The sequence below is a fragment of the Cupressus sempervirens genome, chromosome 6 (genome assembly GCF_028749045.1).
Source record: "Cupressus sempervirens isolate cs-2001-9-10 chromosome 6, ASM2874904v1, whole genome shotgun sequence".
Taxonomy (NCBI): Eukaryota; Viridiplantae; Streptophyta; class Pinopsida; order Cupressales; family Cupressaceae; genus Cupressus; species Cupressus sempervirens.
This window is the reverse complement of record NC_143123.1, coordinates 619,835,973-619,854,381: the sequence shown is the minus strand read 5'-3', so window position 1 is coordinate 619,854,381 and position 18,409 is coordinate 619,835,973.

Below are 18,409 nucleotides of genomic sequence, written 5' to 3'. Positions count from 1 at the left end.
AGCTACATTATTTTATGTTTATATGTTGATGATATGCTTGTAGCTAGGTCTAACATGGATCATATTAAGGGGCTAAAATGCTAGTTAGCACATACATTTTCTATGAAGTATTTGGGGGTTGCAAAAAAAATCCTTGGTATGAAGATATGCAGAGATAGGAAGAACAAAACCTTGACGCTATCTCAGGCTGATTAAGTTGAGAAGGTGTTGCACCATTTCTCTATGGAGAATGCTAAAGTTGTCAGCACACCTTTACCTGGTCATTTGAAATTGACTAAGGAGATGTGTCCCAAGACATAGGAAGAGGTGGATAAGATTTCCAAGGTACCCTATGCTTCAGCTGTAGGAAGCTTGATGTATGCTATGGTATGCACTAGATTGGATATTGCACATGCAATGGGAGTTGTTAGTAGGTATATGAGTCATCCAGGATTTGAGCATTGGAATGCTGTTAAGTTGATTCTCTGATATTTGAGAGGAACATCCAATAAATGTTTACACTTTGGAGGCTCTACTACTGATTTATAGGGCTATATTGACTCAGATTTGGCAGGGGATATTGATACCAGGTGGAGTACTATAGGCTATGACTTTACTATTGGTTGGGCAGCTGTGAGCTGGGTTTCTAGGTTACAAAAGATTAATGCTCTATCCACTACAGAGGTAGAGTATGTTGCTGCTATAGAGGCAGCCAAGGAGATGATATAGCTTCAGTTCTTCTTGGAAGAATTGGGACATCCTTAGAAGGATAATCATTTGTTCACAAATAGTCAAAGTGCCATTCATCTTGCTAAAAATTCAGCTCTGCATTCTAAGACCAAACACATACAGTTGCAGTACCATTTCATTTGGTCAATTTTGGAGGATGGACAGTTAAAGTTGAAGAAGATACATACCAATGAAAATCCAGCAGATATGTTGACAAAGGTTGTAACAAGGGAGAAGTTAAACTCCTCTTCAGCTTTGATTGGTCTTTTAGATTGAAAATGAATAAAAGAATAGCAGAGTCCAGGGTGATTTGATCCATTCAGAGCCCCATGTGGTAGTGGTATTCATACAGGATCAGTCTCCAAGTGGGAGATTGTTATTTAGTGTGGAGCCTGATCAATCCCCAAGTGGGAGATTGTTAGATTATGGTGACTGATTAGGAAAGTACTGTACATACTTCATAAATAGTGGGGTAGCCAACATATTATGGCTGACATATTATGGCCGACATATGGCCGACATGTTGTAACCCTAAAATGAATAAAATACTTGTATAAAAGGGTTTAGGGTTAGGTATTTTTCATTATGTTGTGATGTGAAATTGGTTCTTGCAGCAGTATTGAGCTGTAAGGGATTACAGATTGTAATTAGGTTGTAAATCACTGGATTGTAATAAGATCGAACTTGCTGTTTGGTGGACATAGCCCAAGGATTGGATGAACCATATTAAATCTTGGTGCCTTGTGTTCATTTTTGTGTGATCTATTATTTTCTATTATTGGTTATATTTGCATGTAGTTTTTATTTCTGTCTATGTTTTATCCTAATAGTGCCTTCTATTCAAAAGAATTCAAGTCTAGGTATGCTCGTAAAGCCTATTGTATCTGAGCCTATTGATAAATTATCTATGTAGTCACAAATAACTATCAAAGGACCTTTATTTGAATTTTTTAGAATTGATGAGCATAAGAGTAAAGCCTTGTCATGGTTAAATGGAATAGGTAATAGTAGGGATCGTATTAAACAAACTATCACACAAAAAACCCCAATGGTAGTTAAGGATAATAGCATTGTCTCCTAAATTCCCCAAATGTTATTAGAGGATTTATTTGTGTCTTATTTACAAGATATTGACCCATTTTTTCTTAGTTTGATTATAGAAGGAAAGACTCTTAAGAATTGTATGATAGACTCAAGAGCCTCAAACACCATCATGCCCTTCAAAGTTATGGAAGCTTTAGGTTTGAAAGTAGACACCAAGCAAGGAAGATGTAAAGGTATGGATTCTAGGGAAGTGTCTTTTATAGACACCATTAATGCATTACCTTTTAAATTGGTTGCATACCTTGAGGTAGAGTTGACAATGTCAGTCCTTGTAGTTGATATTCCTCCACACTATGTAATGTTGCTCTCTAGAAAATGGACTACTGCTATGGGAGGTAGCCTACAATGTGACTTGCCTTATGTGAGCTTTCATATAGGTGATAAGGCTATTAGGGTAGATAGGAAGCCAAGGGTCAATTGTACTCTGGGGGAAGAAATTGATAAATATTCTACTTGTTTCTTAGACACTGGTTTGAATGCATTTAGGGTAGAGCTGATTATTCAAGAAGTTGAAAAACTCCCTATTGTAATTGCACATGAAGTTGAGTGCTACATGGAATCCCCAATTCTATGGACCATTTACTTTTATGGGGCCAGCTCTAAAGAAGGTTTAGGGTCAGGAGTAGTTTTTGTTTCCCTTGAAAAAAACACATTTAGATAATCATTCACATTGAATTTTTCATGCACCAACAATATAGTAGAATATGAGGCTCTTCTATTAAGATTGAGAGTTGTAACCCATCATGAAATCAAAAGGTTGCATGTCATAGGTGATTTTAAATTGGTTATTTCACAAATAAAAGAAGCCTATGCCTCTAAGAACAAAATGTTGAACTAGTATAGAAATGTTGTGTGGGATTAAATTGAATTGTTTGATGCATTTGGTGTTTTGTGGAGGGATAGAAGTCAAAATAAGATGGCCAATCTATTGGAAAATGTAGCTATTAAGCCCAAGGATGTATCATTTGTGGGAATTTCATAGATCAAGGTTCACAATTGACCTTCAATACCTAACAATATAGAGAATTGGCAAGTTTTTGAGGATGCTAAAGATATTGTAAATTTCTTTTTAAGTGAAGATAAATACCATGGTCAAGAATTAGATTGTAATGATTTAATTGAAACCATAGATGGTAATGAAATAATTTTTGGTCAAGAGATCATATAGTTTAAGACTAATAAAATACCTAAAGGGTTGGTTGTTTTCAAGAACATGTTTGATAACCAAGATGGGGTAAAACCTAGAAGTAGAGATCATAAGCCTCAAGAGCTGAAAGAAATAAACCTATAAACCTTAGAGGCTCCAAAGAAATTTTATATTGGTTAAAATTTATTAGTTGAAATTAGAAAGCATTTAGTTGAATTGTTGAGAAAATATAGACACATCTTTGCATGGTCTTATGAGGTCCTTAAGGCCTATAAAGAAGACCTATTCCAACATGTCATACCACCAAAAGAGAATGTCAAACCTTTTAGGTAGAAGCATAGACTAGTGAATCCTACCTTAGCCCCCAAATTGCAAGAAGAGTTAATGAAGTTGAGGAATGGAGGGATAATCTAACCAATTAGGCATTCTACTTGGGTTTCAAATTTGGTGCCTATCAAAAGGAAGAATGGAGACATAAGGCTATTTTTAGACTTCAAAAAATTTAATATTACTTCCTTAAAAGACAATTATGGGCTACCAAACATGGAAGCTATGTTGCAACAAGTGAATAATTTTGAATTGATTTCCATGATGGATGGATTCTTGAGATATAATTAGGTCCTTGTGAAGGAAAATGAATAATTCAAGATAGCTTTTACAAATTTTTGGGGTACCTATGTATATGTGAGGATGCCATTTGGGTTAATTAATGTAAGGGAAACTTTTTAAAGAGCTATGGATGTAGCTTTCCATGATTATATTAACAAGTTTATGATAGTATACCAAGATGACCTCACAACATACTCCAAGAAGGCTAATGCCCATTGTAGACATTTGGAGAAGATTTTCATCAAAGCCTTGAAATATGGGGTAGCTTTGAATTTGAAACAATGTACATTTGAGGTGACAAAAGGAAAATTGTTGGGACATATAGTGTGAAAGGATGGTATGAAAATAGATCATGAAAGAGTGGTTCCCATTGATAAGGTTCCTAAGCCAAAGAATGTGAAGGGAATATAATCATTCTTTGGGCAAGTCAATTTTTTGAGAAGGTTTGTTACAATTTTTTCTAAAATTAGTAGACCTCTCTCCAAAATGCTCAAGAAGGGAGCTACTATTAATTGGGATGGTGAATCTTCACAAGCCTTTGAGGAAATTAAGACTACTATAAACAATACTCTAGTCCTTAGGACCCTAGATTACACAAAGCCCATGCATATATTTTCTTTTGCATCCTTCCATACTGTGGCTATAGTTTTATTACAAAATAATGATGAGGGATATGAACAACCAATTGCATTCTTTAGAAAATCATTGCAACTTGATGAATTGAAGTATGAAATCATTGAGAAATAGGCTTATGCCTTGGTAAAAGTTGTAAAAGCCTTTAGATGTTATTTAGTAGGCATCATTGTCATTGCATTTGTACCTAGTGTAGCTGTAAATGACATATTTTCTTAGCAAGAGGTGTCAGGTGGAAGTTGCAGATGGATCAAAAAAATCCAAGAATTTAACATTGATATCCAAATCACAAAATTGGTGAGAGCTCTAACAAAGTTAATGGCTTAGTCCAACTTGGATGCTAGTCAAATAAATGTAGTGGTCAATGACATGAGATTAGAAGTATGAGACATGGCTCACTGTAAATGGTATACTAATGTCATATTTTTTTTGCAACCCATGGAGACTCCATCCCTTTTGATAGAAAATGAGAAGAGAAGTACAAAATTACAAGCCATCAGATATATTATTTTTAGGAACAATTTATGGTGGAGAAACTTTGAGGGAGTGCTACTAAAATTGTTGATCAAGAAAAATCAAAAGAGATATTGAATGAAATGCATGCTGGAGTTTGTGGAGGAAATTATATGGCCAAAACTACTACCCACAAAGTGATGAGAGCTAGATTATGGTGGCCTTCCCTTTTCAAAGATGCTTAGGTATTGGTTAGAAAGTGTGATGCATACCAACGATTTGTAGGTAGGTTGAAATTTTCTAGGAATACTCCATTAAAACTTGTTGAGGTCCAACCACCATTCCAGCAATGAGGGATGGATTTTATAGGTGAAATATCTCCTAAGTCTAGTATTGGTTATTCATGGATTCTGGTAGCTACTAACTCTTCAAGAAAGTGGGTAGAGGCTATTCCAATAAGGCATGCTACTAGCAAGGTTGTGAATAATTTTCTTCTCAATAATATTATTTCAAGATTTGGATGCCCTCATAAGATTGTGAAAAATAATGCATTGTGTTTTAGATTTGAGGAATTCATAAAATTCTATGACAAATATGTTATAACAAGGTCAATATCTTCCCCATATCATCCGTAAGGAAATGGACAAGATGAATCCACAAATAAAATCCTTAAAATTAATTAAAATGACTCTAGAAGATAACAAGAAGGAATGGGATTCCAAATTATAGTTAGCAATATCTGCTGATAGAGTAACTATGAAGAAAGCCATAGGTGTATCACCTTTTGATATTGTATATGGGATCAAATCAAGGATGCCTTAGAAGAAATCTATCAAGTCTATATAATTACATTCAAATGTATAATGAGGACATTATTGATGATATGCAAGAGAGGTTGGATGAGTTAGTAGGGTTAATGAGACTAAGAGGGAATCTTCTCTCAGGAATCAAAAATTGCAATTACAAGTCAAGGCACTTTATGATAAAATAATAGTGAAAAAGAAATTTGAAAATGAATATTTATTCCACATGTGGAATGCTAGGATTGAGAATAAGGGAAAGCATGGGAAGTTTGATCCTATATGGTTAGGTATGTATCTAATTGAAGCCACATAGGGAGAGGATTCCTATATTCTGAAGGATCTATTAGACAATATTCTTCAATTTCCAATTCATGGATAGTTCTTGAAGAGGTATTTTTGCTAAAATACTTATTTCTTTCATGAACAATAATCTAGGGTTTTTCCTATACATTTTGTGAATTCTTTATGTCTCTTGTATAGCCCTTGCATATTCCTTTCTTTGCGTTGTTGCTATCTCAGAGTTGTCAAGAAAGTTTTTGGGTCAAGATTGCGATCTACTTCTCCTAGAGATTCTAAGCCCTTATATGAATTTCACATATTCACCATTGAGAGATAGAGCCACTATTGGTCATGTTTTTATCTTGTGCTTTCCTGAATATGTTTTGCTATGAATGTCCCTAGTTCTTATTTGCAAATTAGGATTTGGTTTTATCAAAATTGATTAATCCCAGGAAAAAACCTAATTAAAACAAGATTTGTACCCTAAGTGATCCCTTTAGGTCATACATTTCAATTTTTAAATTGCGCTAGAAAATCATTTTCAAATAAAGCTCTTTTTAGGAACATTTTAAAGAATTTTCTCTTTTGCTTCATAGTCTCCCAAAATATTCCTTACCGTCAGATCTTTTTAAGATCTATGGTAGTTGTGTTGTAATTATAAAAATTTGTTGGAAGTTTACTACACAGGACATAGTGACTAAGGGAGTTCTACACATGGGACCTAGTAATGTATGCTTGATCATCTACACCATTAGATCTTTCTAGGATCAATAGTGGTTGCTATTTCACCACAAAATAAGTTAAGATTTTGCCAGTAGTGACATGGAAACCTTCGAAAAAATTAAAATATGTTAGGGCCAAATTTAAAGAAGGGTGCCATAAAGTTTATTTGTCATTAATAGTTTTTGACAACACAATGGGTTGTCAGAAGTGTTTGGTGTATTAAAGGATATACCATGGTGAGAAAGTGCTTATTTCATGATCATAGTTTTCATTGATGTATACAATGATCGCTAACTAGAAATTGTGAGAACTTTGCTAGTAGTGACATGGAAACCTCCTATGAAATAAGAAGGCAATGGGACCTTTTTTTAAAAGATGGCATTGTGTGAACCACTTGTCATAAAGAACCATGCTAGTGTGTTAAAATGATATCATATCATATGCCACATGGATTCATACTCAGAAAAGGATACATGTTGATTGGGGCCATCAAATCTCTCCCAAATCGATGGTGGTCACCATGTTGCTAAGGAAAATTGCTCAATTTTTAGTGCACATGACATCGAGACCAAAGGAAACTAAGGACCCACCAAAATTGCAATAAAATACTTGTAAAATGTACATCATTAGATCAAGGATGCATCAAAGATGGTCGCTATGTCACATTAAGGAGTTTCTCGATGTTTATGCATAGTGACATAATGAGAGTGTGACACATGTCCAAAAGTATGAGTGGGTCCAAGATAAGTTTCCAGTAGTGGAAGGAAAGGCCTATATGGAGAAATTTGATTGGGTTGACTACCAAACTAGCTGATTGAAGCTGAATCATTAACAATCTTGTTTTTGGATCATCCAATTTTTTGAAATTGATGGCTTGTTTTCAAATATAGTAGGTGATGCCACCTTGTGTTCCTTACAATCCATTTATGAGATTTAAAGCTCTGCATGCAAAATAAAAACTAGGAATATATTGTAGGATTTCATTAAGTTATTCTTTACACAAACAAATTTCATAATTTCAAAGAGCTAAGAGCCATTGAAGAATTGTGCCTTGTGTGGTCAGAGTGAAAAAGAATTTTTGATATCCACAATGTGTTGCAAAATTGTAGCGAAATAGTAACAAATAGCCAAGTACCCAAATCCATTAGAGAGTAAAGAATTCTAGTTTTCTTCATCATCAGCAAACATGCCTCTAAAGAAAGTTTTTCTGGGAAAGGTAGACTATGCAAGTAGAAATATTCATGATGGTTTTCTTGAACAATTGCCTAAATCGATGATTGAGTCAAACCAGGTTAAAAGATTAATTCTAGTGAACCCTAGGCTCAAAATTGTAGATGGTTTGTATGACAAAGGGAATTGGGTCAGGGATGCTACCACTTCCAAAATAGGGCTTTATCTTTTTAAGAAGTTGTACTCAGAAAGAAAACTTTTTTCTCCCCATGGGAATATATGGAATTTTGATTTGGGAAAACTAGTGGTCCGTGGTGGTTTCATGGATGCTGACTGACTCACAACCATTGCTAAGAGTTATGACTCAGTAGTTAGGATAGTAAGAAGATTGGATGGGGCTGATAAGGATAAGTGCTAAATAAATTCGAGAGGCTTTTGGTTTGGAACCACTCTCAGATTACCATGAGACCATTGACTTGCTAGGAATATAAAAGGAATACTTATCTAAGAGGGATAGGGTCAGGCAAGGTTCACTAAGGGCACACTTGGGATTAATTGGAAATTTTTTAGTGGTCACAGGATCTACTAAAGAGCCTTCTAAGAAGAAATTTTTACTTCTAGGGCCATAGAAATATATAAGACTCTGTGTAGGGTTTTTGGTGAGGATGAACAAAAATTATTTATATGATGAGTTAGATTTCTTCTTTTGGTGTTGATATTATTTTTTATTTTGCATCCTATATAGCAGAAGAGATCCACATAGGATTAGTTTGAATTGCAAAAGGGAAGGTGGAAAAAACTTTTGGCTATTATTCACTATTAATGTGCATGTTCTTGTTTAAGGGGGTAACATATTTTGAAAAGGAGATGGTCTTGAATTGACAATATGAAGGAGAGGCTCTACCAATCTAGTTGTTGAGTGTAGACATGACTTGGGATGTAGAGGAGGCTAGTTTTGTCAGATTCGATAGGTATTTTGCATCTAGATTAAGATGCCTTATACTAAGGGACAATCGCAGAATCCCTAAGACACTAATGGATTTTATCAAGCCTATGGATAATTTTTCTAATTTGAAAGTGTCCCATATTTGGGCTGATATCATACCTTACCCTATTTCTACAGTTTTTAAGGTATATGGTTTACAAAGGACTCCTCATGTACTATCACACCAAGTACCTCTAAAGGTAGGGATAGCTGAAATGCTATGGTAGATAGGTGGGTTGCAAGAGACTCAGTTGGTTGGTAGATATAGAGGTTCACTTTTCCCCACGTGTACTATGGCTCACCATTTTGTTATCACTAATGGTGGTTTGGTATTTTGTATAAATTTTTGGATTAGTAAAAGATAGTTGTATCGCACCCCCACTTTTGTAACATTGAGGGATTTTTTGATGTTTTTAGATGAAGGGATAATGTTGGTTCAAAAAATCATGAACCCTACTTTCTTGAAGATATAATAAGGAATGAGTTCTCCTTGCAAGAGTAAGAGATCAAAAAAGAAAAATTGAGAGTTTATTCTAGAGTCTTGGAATTCATTCATTGTTTTGATAATAATTACAAGCCTCTAGCTAATGCAAAAATAGAGGCAAATAGGTTAAATAAACTAATAACCACTTTTTCTGAAATTATGGAGGTCATGAATGAAAAGACACTATTCATTATCAATTCTTTTCCAAAAAATGCCAAAGAGGTCATGAGAAGATTATCTTTTACTCCTACAGTAGGATCAGGGTAGTTAATTATTCAAAAGAGACCTAGCTATAGTGTGATCCAAAATAAAAGGGCCACTATAGATAAAGGAAAATAGATAATGGGATCAACCAATGTTGTTCTTAAGGAAAGACCTGATGAGCCCTTGCCCAAGAGGCAGAAAATAGAAAAGGAATAAACACCTAAAATTGAGGGATGTTCACCCACTTAGTCCCCATTATAAATAGGAGATGAACAACTCATTAGAGAGAAAGTGGAACAATTGGGGTCCTATGAGAGAGTCTTCATTACTACAATATAATTAGTGGAAGGAAATCCTCAAGAACCTCCAATGCCAAGCCTTGAGTTAACAATGGTAGATTATAGAGGAAAGGAGTTAGATGATATGATGGAACAAGCTTGCCATTAATTTATTTTTGATGATAATTTTATCAAATCCAAAGCCTTTTACTAATTTGCTTGGAGAAAAAAAATTGGAATGTTTGAGAAAAGATGTAGTAAATATAAAATAGAGTATCTAGATATGGAAGAAGTAGATGTACAAAACCAAATCAAAGAAGAGATGATGCAAGAATTCAAGAGATTGACCCCTAAAGAAGGGAGACATGATAAAAGCATCTACATTTTTATTGCTACCTAATTGGGATATTGTAGATGCCATGGTTTTCAATTTTATTTCAAATAATTGTAGTACAGAGGAAAAGAGGAAGAAAGAATTAAAACTTGTCAATTTTAGTAAGGATCATGCTACATTGGTCATTTGGTCAATGAGAAAACAATCTAGGACTGGCTCTTCCCAGCTTGATGATACTATCTTAATAGGTAGCTTGATTGTAAAGAGATTTGAAGAAAATACCATTGAAGAGGTGGTAGAGTTAGGTGTTGGATCAACCAACCTTACTTTAGCTAAACTCAAAGAGATGAGAGATAAAAAAATAGAGCTACAAGAAAAGTATGAGAAAGTCTTCACTGCATACAATAAAGAAGTTTAAAAGAGGATTGAATTAGAGAATAAAGTGATAGGATGATCCACCAGGCCGAGAATTACTTATCCTTGCTCACTAGTGGAGTATTTTTAATCCACTACTCTCATTGAGATTCCAGATACACCACAAAGGCCATAATATTATACTGCAAAAGATTTGGAAGAAGGAAAAGGGAAAATTATGGGCATTGCATGTGGAACTAGATGTGCAATATGAGGATAAGCTAAGGAAAGCTCTCATGTATTTAGTTAATAAAATAGATTGGCTCTCATTTTATCATCAATTAATAAAGATAGTAAATATATGGGATGAGATAAAGGCAAATGACGAAGCTTTGAAGCCAATTGTTAAAAAATGGAGTAAAAAGAGTAGAACAGACTTATGATATTGACAATGATCTCTCTAAATTTGATGATAAAAGAGTTGAGCTACAAAGGAGAATTGTCAGTTATCTAGAGAAATACAAGAGTGTTAAATTTGAATTATTCCCACACACTTTAGATAAAAAGAATAAATTGAAAAATAAGGAGGAATGTGCCTAGGAACTAGATGACCTATTTTTTCTAAGAATGAATAGAGTCATAAATGAGAATGGAAATACATGGTGGTATATTACAATTGAAAAAATTGTAAAATTTTAATTATTCTTTGATTCTTTGAGACAAGATTTTGCTGAAATTGACAAAATTGCAGAATATGTTATGAAGAAGTAGCAAGACATTCTACAATTTAACTTGCCAAATGACACATTTTTTGGCAAGTGGATGGTAGAATTCATTGATGTAAAGTAGTTAGAACATGTTGAAGTTGATGATGAAGATTTGGAACAAGATGAAGTAAAATTATTGATACATTAGTAAGAGAATTGAGGATAAAGGTGAGCAACCAACTATAGTTGCAAGCACAAAAACCTAGATTTGTGACTTGGCAAAAGAGAAATTAGATATAATTGTTATCTTGTCAGTTCATAATGATATACATGGGGAGCCTCGAGTGGAAGTAAGCCTACAAAAAACAAAGCTAGATATCTCACAATCAACCCTGTTGGCTACATCCTCTAAGGAGATACAATAGTAATAAGGCCAATCATCAAATTCCTTACCAACAAAGAAATGCAACAAAAGGTGCAATAGAAAGTGGTCCCACAAAAGAATGTTATAATGTAAAGTTTTTCTTATTGAACAAATTTTTTTTCTTTTATGACAGTAACATTGTAGATATTTTTCTGTCTTAAGGAAAGTTGTCAATTTCTCTAGGTTTGAAGCTTATCACATCTCATACTATAAGTAAGGTTCCAAGGCTAGAGAAAAGGGTCTAAGTCATTACATAATTTTAGTTTTTACTAACTATTGTTTGGTCTAGTCTTGATGCAAACTGTGTGATGTATTTTCTCTGCAAGTATCGAAGAATACATTGATGTTAAAGGATCTTGAGTCATTTAGAGTTCTATTATAGTTGTTATACAATTTTCAAAGGAAATTAATATAAGGATGAGTTGTCCCCATATCTTTTCTTTGTGAATATTGTCTCCAATTTTATTGCATGGTTATCTTGAATTTGCATAAGCAAAGCTTGTTCAATTGAATGCAGTTATGCTAAGTTGTATATCATTTTCACTATTTATTTTAATTCAATGAATTACGTAAATTCTTTAGTGAATATGATAGGGTTTCCATGGTAGTAGTGAGGATATGTGTAAGAATGAGTTTAGTTATAATTTCTAATAATATTGATTGTAATGCAGTCAATTAGGTCTATAAATTGAATAGACTCTAAATCACAATGGATGAGCCACTGATCAATTAGTTCAGTCTGCATATGAAGAAACCATGAATAAGCATCAAGCTGAAATTCAAAATCAATTTTACTTTAATGTTTGAAGAATATTAAAGCTGGTTAGTGTTAGAGTAAATAATTAATTAATTATTAATTATTTATTCTATTACTTAAGCTTACTTAGGATAATGCATGTAGTTAATAGTTGTAGTGATGAGTTGTTGACAACACATGAGTTTGTTCCCTTCTAGCATGTTCCACCTTTTTGTGGAAATGTGCTTAGTTGTTAGCCTTATCTTCTACCACCTTCCAGCTTGTTCTACAAGCTTCCTTGAGACCTTTATATTCAATCTCTCTCTCATTGTAAATTATTCATTCACATAGAAATTTCATTTTCCTATTGTGAATTATTTTCTCTTGCATTGTTTGCTTCATGAAAATCTTCAAAAAATATATATTTTTTCATATATGCGTTTTTAACAAAAAAATAAAATTTCTATTGAATTTAATCCAGTGACTCTATTTTTCTAGCAAGGTGGTTTTTTGGAGCAGTAGTTAGTTTTTTGGCCATAACTTGAGCATACAAAAGTATATTCTCATCCAAAAAAAGCACCAAAAAGGTTGACTTAGAGACAGAGACAATGGTGTTGGTTTCATTAGATTGTGAGTTCATTTGACCTTCCATTTTTGGCATTGAAGTAGAGGCTTTTTTTTCCTCCTCCTCTCCATATGGAATCCACATTCTTTTTTAGTTTTTCTTGCTTTCCATAGTTTTTTTTTGTGGTACTTGGGGGATATCATTATCTATTGTTGGGGGGGTATTTTCTTTTCTATAATTTAATTCAAAATAAGACCCTTCTACTTTTGTCTCCTTCTCTCTCAATGATGGATCCATCTGTGACCCATCTCACACCACACAACTATCACACCTGGAAGGCACAAATGACTAGGCTTATCATGTCAAGGGACTTATGGTCATGTCTGGATGAGAATTAACCTATTCTTACATGAGCTTTTGAGGTTCTTCAACATAGGAACAAAATGGATGAAGCCATGGGATTGATTGTACTGAATATTTTAGATAGTCTACTACTTTAGTTGGATGGTTTGACCACTCCATGGGCTTATTGGTTCAAATTTTAGACCTTTTTTAGCATAGTGAATGAGTTCTAGGCACTTCAACTTGATGCAAAGTTGACTTCTTTGACACCTAACAAATTTCCCACCATTGAGGGATTCTTGATGAAATTCAAATCTTTGCATACACTTTTGTAGGGATGTGGGAAAACCAAGACAGATGATGAGTGTATCTTTTTGATACTCTCAAAATTGAGGGGATAGTATCAGATCTTCTCTTCTACTTTCTACTTCACTATGGATGCCTTGGGTGATAGACAAAGGATGCCTTCATTTAAGATATTTTGTGATCGGTTAACTTGTGAACTATCCAAGATCAATTAGATGGATTCACTTTTAGGTTCACAGTCCTAGGCATAGCTTGTTAAGGATATATAGGAGTAGAAGTTGAAGCAGATATCAAATCCCTCTTCTACTAGTTCATCATCTTCTAAGAAGAAGGAGAAAAAGAAGACTATGAGTCCTACCTATTCCTATTTTCAGAAAGGATCTCACGATGAGGCACATTATTTTTAGAAGATATTTGATGGCTATGAGAAACAAATTATAGATTTGCAAGCTCTTCTTTAGAAGAACATTGTTTCTTCTCCATCCTCTTCTACCTCACAAGGGGTTTTCCTTTTAGTCTTCTTCCACATCTTCATCATCTACATCAAATCTTGTAAAGGGTCATGCATTATAGGCTTCCATTGCATCTCCTTCATAGGTTCCTTGGATATTGGATTCAGGTGCTTCTCATCATATGACATCTTCTCAAGGTGACTTCTCTACTCTTGAGGCTTCTCCTATTCCTAATGTTCTTATGGGGAATAACACTTCCCTACCAATTTATGGGAAAGGTTCAGTTCACATCCAGGATGGTTTATTCAATGATGTATTATATGTTCCATCTTTGTCTGCCAACCTTTTCTCAATTTCTTAGCTCACACGTAGTGAATCATGGAAGATAGTTGAGTTTACTATTGATTTATTTTTCATTTGAGATTGTACCATAGGAGGCCTTATCTCTATAGGGATATTTGATCCTTCCACTTGTATCTACACCTTCTCGCACTTTTTCCCACCATCTCCATTGTTGGAGCATGACACTTCTCTTTCGTAGGAGCATCATGTGGTATAGTTTAGATACTTGAATCTTTGTATTATTCCTAAGATCCCTATTTCGAGTACTACACCACATCCAGTTGAAGGTTTTTCTCCTCTAAAAGATTCTTCTTCCACTCTACCTAATCCTCCAACTTTATTCATTGAGCCCCTAGGCATACTTTTTGCAGATACTATAGCAGACATTCATGACAATGTCATCACACCTACCTTGGGGATTCCATTTCTAGATCCTCATCCTTTTTCTTTTGGGCATCAGCTAGGCCTTCTAATTTTGCTTCTCATTCAGGGGTTTCCTTGTTATGTGCCTTTGTTCTTTTCACATTTGAGTTTCATTGGTTCAATCATTTCTACAGGAGCTCCATCATTCTAGGGGGCTTTGGTGTCTATTCTCATGCGGGGGACTAGTTTTACTTATGGTTTTGAGAGAGTCCCTTGACCCATTTCTGGTCATTGTCCTTGGGGGGTCTTATTGAGGCCTTTCTTCCTTCATTTTTTTTTACCTCTTTTTGGGGAGGGTTTTTCCCATGAGGTTTCCCTTCTTTCTCTATTTTCAAAGGTTTCATTTCTTTGCATTGTTCATGGGTACCTAATATGGCTTTGTTGCCGAGACCCATTCTGCATTTTCTCTTAGTGTTTTTTAGGTTAAGGCATTCCCCTAAATTTCACTTAAGGGGGGTGTTAGATTAAATAATTAACTATTTATTCTATTACTTAAGATTATTTAGGATAATGCATGTAGTTAATAGTTGTAGTGATGAGTTGTTGACAACACGTGAGTTTGTTCTCTTCTAGCATGTTCCACCTTTTTGTGAAAATGTTCTTAGTTGTCAACCTTATCTTCTACCACCTTCGAGCTTGTTCTACAGGCTTCCTTGAGGCCTATATATTTAGTCTCTCTCTCATTGTAAATCATTCATTCACATAGAATTTCATTTTCCTATTGTGAAATATTTTCTCTTGTGTTGTTTGCTTCAAGCTCTTGCTCCTTTGATTTCTCTTCAGCAAGCTATTTGCATGCAGGTGATCTTGGCACACTGTGGAGTTGGATTTCATCAACTCCTATAGTTAGGACTTGTTTACATTCAATTTTTGAGTTTTAGTTGGTTCCTATTACCTAGAATTACTTGTAAATCTAAGAAGAATTGTGACCAAACTGCTATAAGGGATGTGTATTGTTGTATAATGTCATGGAATGAGTGAAACATGTATGTAGCATTAGATTGAAAATCTTTTATCCCTTAGGTGGACCCGCCTTGGTTTTGTAGTGCCAAAAGAGTAGAAAATCTTGTATGATTTTGTTGAAGTTGGGTCTAAATCTAAAGAAAAAATAACTATTTATGGGAAATAGCTAATCCTTAGGTTATTGTGATCTTTATTATCTTCGTATTATATATTTTTCTGGTTAGTAGTGTAAGAACTCCAACACCAAGAAAGTTGTGAAACCTTCACAACAAAAGCCTTCTACTAAGAAGACTCAAGAAGTTGAGAAACCTAAATGCAATAGAGCTAGTATAGATACTAAGGAAGATGAACCTGAGCAAAGGAAAAGGAGGAGATATATAGCTCTAATTGAATTAGATGAGGAGAGGATTGAGTTAGATGAAAATATCCAATTCAAAGTGGTAACTCATAGTCCCTCTTCTAATTTGGATAACTTGTGTGATAATATCAAGAACAATGCTAATTTATTAGGGTTCATACATGTTGAATTTGATAAATTTAGGAAGATAGAAATGAATGAAGTAGAAGAATCTATGTCTACTAGGATGGAAAATTTTGAGAAAAAATCAATTGAGATTGCCAATACTTTACCCAAAAGTCTATCTGACTAAGTTGAGAAAAGGTGTCAATATAGTCTTTGAACTAAAAGGAATATCAGAGAGACTACTCTAGCAAGAGTGATGCTGGAGCTGGACAAGTATGCAATGAAAAAGGTCATTAATAAGAATCCTTTGTCATAGGAAATAACTTATTAATGACCTTTGTCCATAATTATTTTATTAATTTACTCAGCTCATAGGAAATAATACACTGAACATACTTAATAAGTAAGCTAAAACTACATATTTGATTTTTCTATCCAAAAATATCATCATGAACATGTCTCTTACCATCCTCTAAATGTATCAAACATAATATCATCTCTTATAAAACATAAAAATAATCTATTAGTACCTTCTTACCAAAAAAATTCTCTAAAAGATACCTCTAGAATACATCACATAACTCTAACTTATCATTACATGTCTTTTTTTACTCATAAATAATAATCTATATACATTATTAAATATCTCCTTAAGTGCATAGAACATAAGTCATCATCCTCTAACTATGCCAAATACAACTTCCTCTACAAATCTGGTAGTATTCATAGAATAATGCATATGTTGACATCAATGATAGAATTTGTCATGAATGTAACACCTAAGCTCTCACCCATGTCTCAAACAATGCTAACATACTCTACCATAGGAATACCATTAGCATTCATGTTAAAAATACCCCCCTTTAGCATTTATAATAGCATAGATCAAAAACATCTAAGTACCATGAATACAAAGTGTGTGTATATATATATATCTTCCTCATCTTCCTTTACTCCTTCATTCATGCTACTCGTGAATGTAAACATACATCTCAATCTCAAACAGGTTGTCAAGAGAATATCATGTTCAAACCACAATCATATAGTACATTAAATAATCAATAACCAATATGAATGAAGAAGGTGTTAATCTCCTCTATACATAATTTTTTGTCCCCAATGATATAAAAAATAATCATGTATTTCTCACATCTCTCCTTCATAAAGAATATATCAAAAAAATGTTTTTCATGTACTAATCTCTCCCTCGTTGACATCATTGGCAAAGGTATAATTATTTCAATATAATCATTTACAAAATAATATGTTCAAGATCTCAAAAAGGTGTCCAAAAATACTATTAAATACCATTACCAAGTGTCCATTACGACTTAGCTCAAAAATAGACACTCCTTGATTTGTGAAGCATCAGGTATGTAGTCCAAACAAACAAAATAGTGTTTTTCTACACATTGGACTAATTTGATATTTGCATAAAGTATTCTGAAGTAGGTTGGGGTATAACCCCACTAATACCTCTTAGATACTCAAATATATCCTTAGCCAAAGGTTTTGTAAATGTGTCTTTTGTCTACACCTTTGTGCTAACATATTTCAATATAATCTATTTTTATACTACCTTCCCTCTAAAGGAGTCATACATAATTGAAGTGTTCTTTTTCTTTGGACATAAAATTGGATTCTTTGACATACTCATTGTACTTGTGTTATCATAGTGTATGACAATAGGCTTAGTAAACTCAATTCTAATATCTCCATGAATCTTTTTCATCCACATATTCTAATTACAATTATATGCTAAAGCTACATACCCTTCTTCTATTGTACTATGAAATCCAATCTCATTTCTAGCTTATCCAAGAAACAAAAATTCCTCCCAAGAAGAACTCTCCATCACTTGTGCTCCTTCTATCATCTACACTTCCTGCCCTATCAACATTAGTGTATGCACACAATGTGAAATCATGTGATATTTCAACTATAAACAATAATCAAAATTTCCTTTCAAATATCTAAAATTTTACTTTTACTATTGAAAGGTGTATCTCCTTAGGATATTCTTGAAATATTTCCACAATTTCAACTAAAATATCTATATCAGGTCTATTAGGTGTGCAATATTGCAATCCACAAATCATAGTACTACTTTTCTTTTTCTACACGAGGGGATTCATCTTTTCTAGATAACTTACATCTAGTTACCATATGTGTTATAATAGGTTTAAAAATTTCCAAAATAAATATCTTTAATAAATCTTTAAGATATTTATCTTATGATATGAAAATTCCATATTTGTTTGGTACAATCTGCAATCCCATAAATTATTTCATCCTTTGAATCATACTCATCTCAAAATATTTCTTCATTTTTCAGAATTATATCTTTCCCAATTCATCATTACCTCCATAAATAATTTCATCCATATATACTATAATTATTAGCAAAACATAGTCATT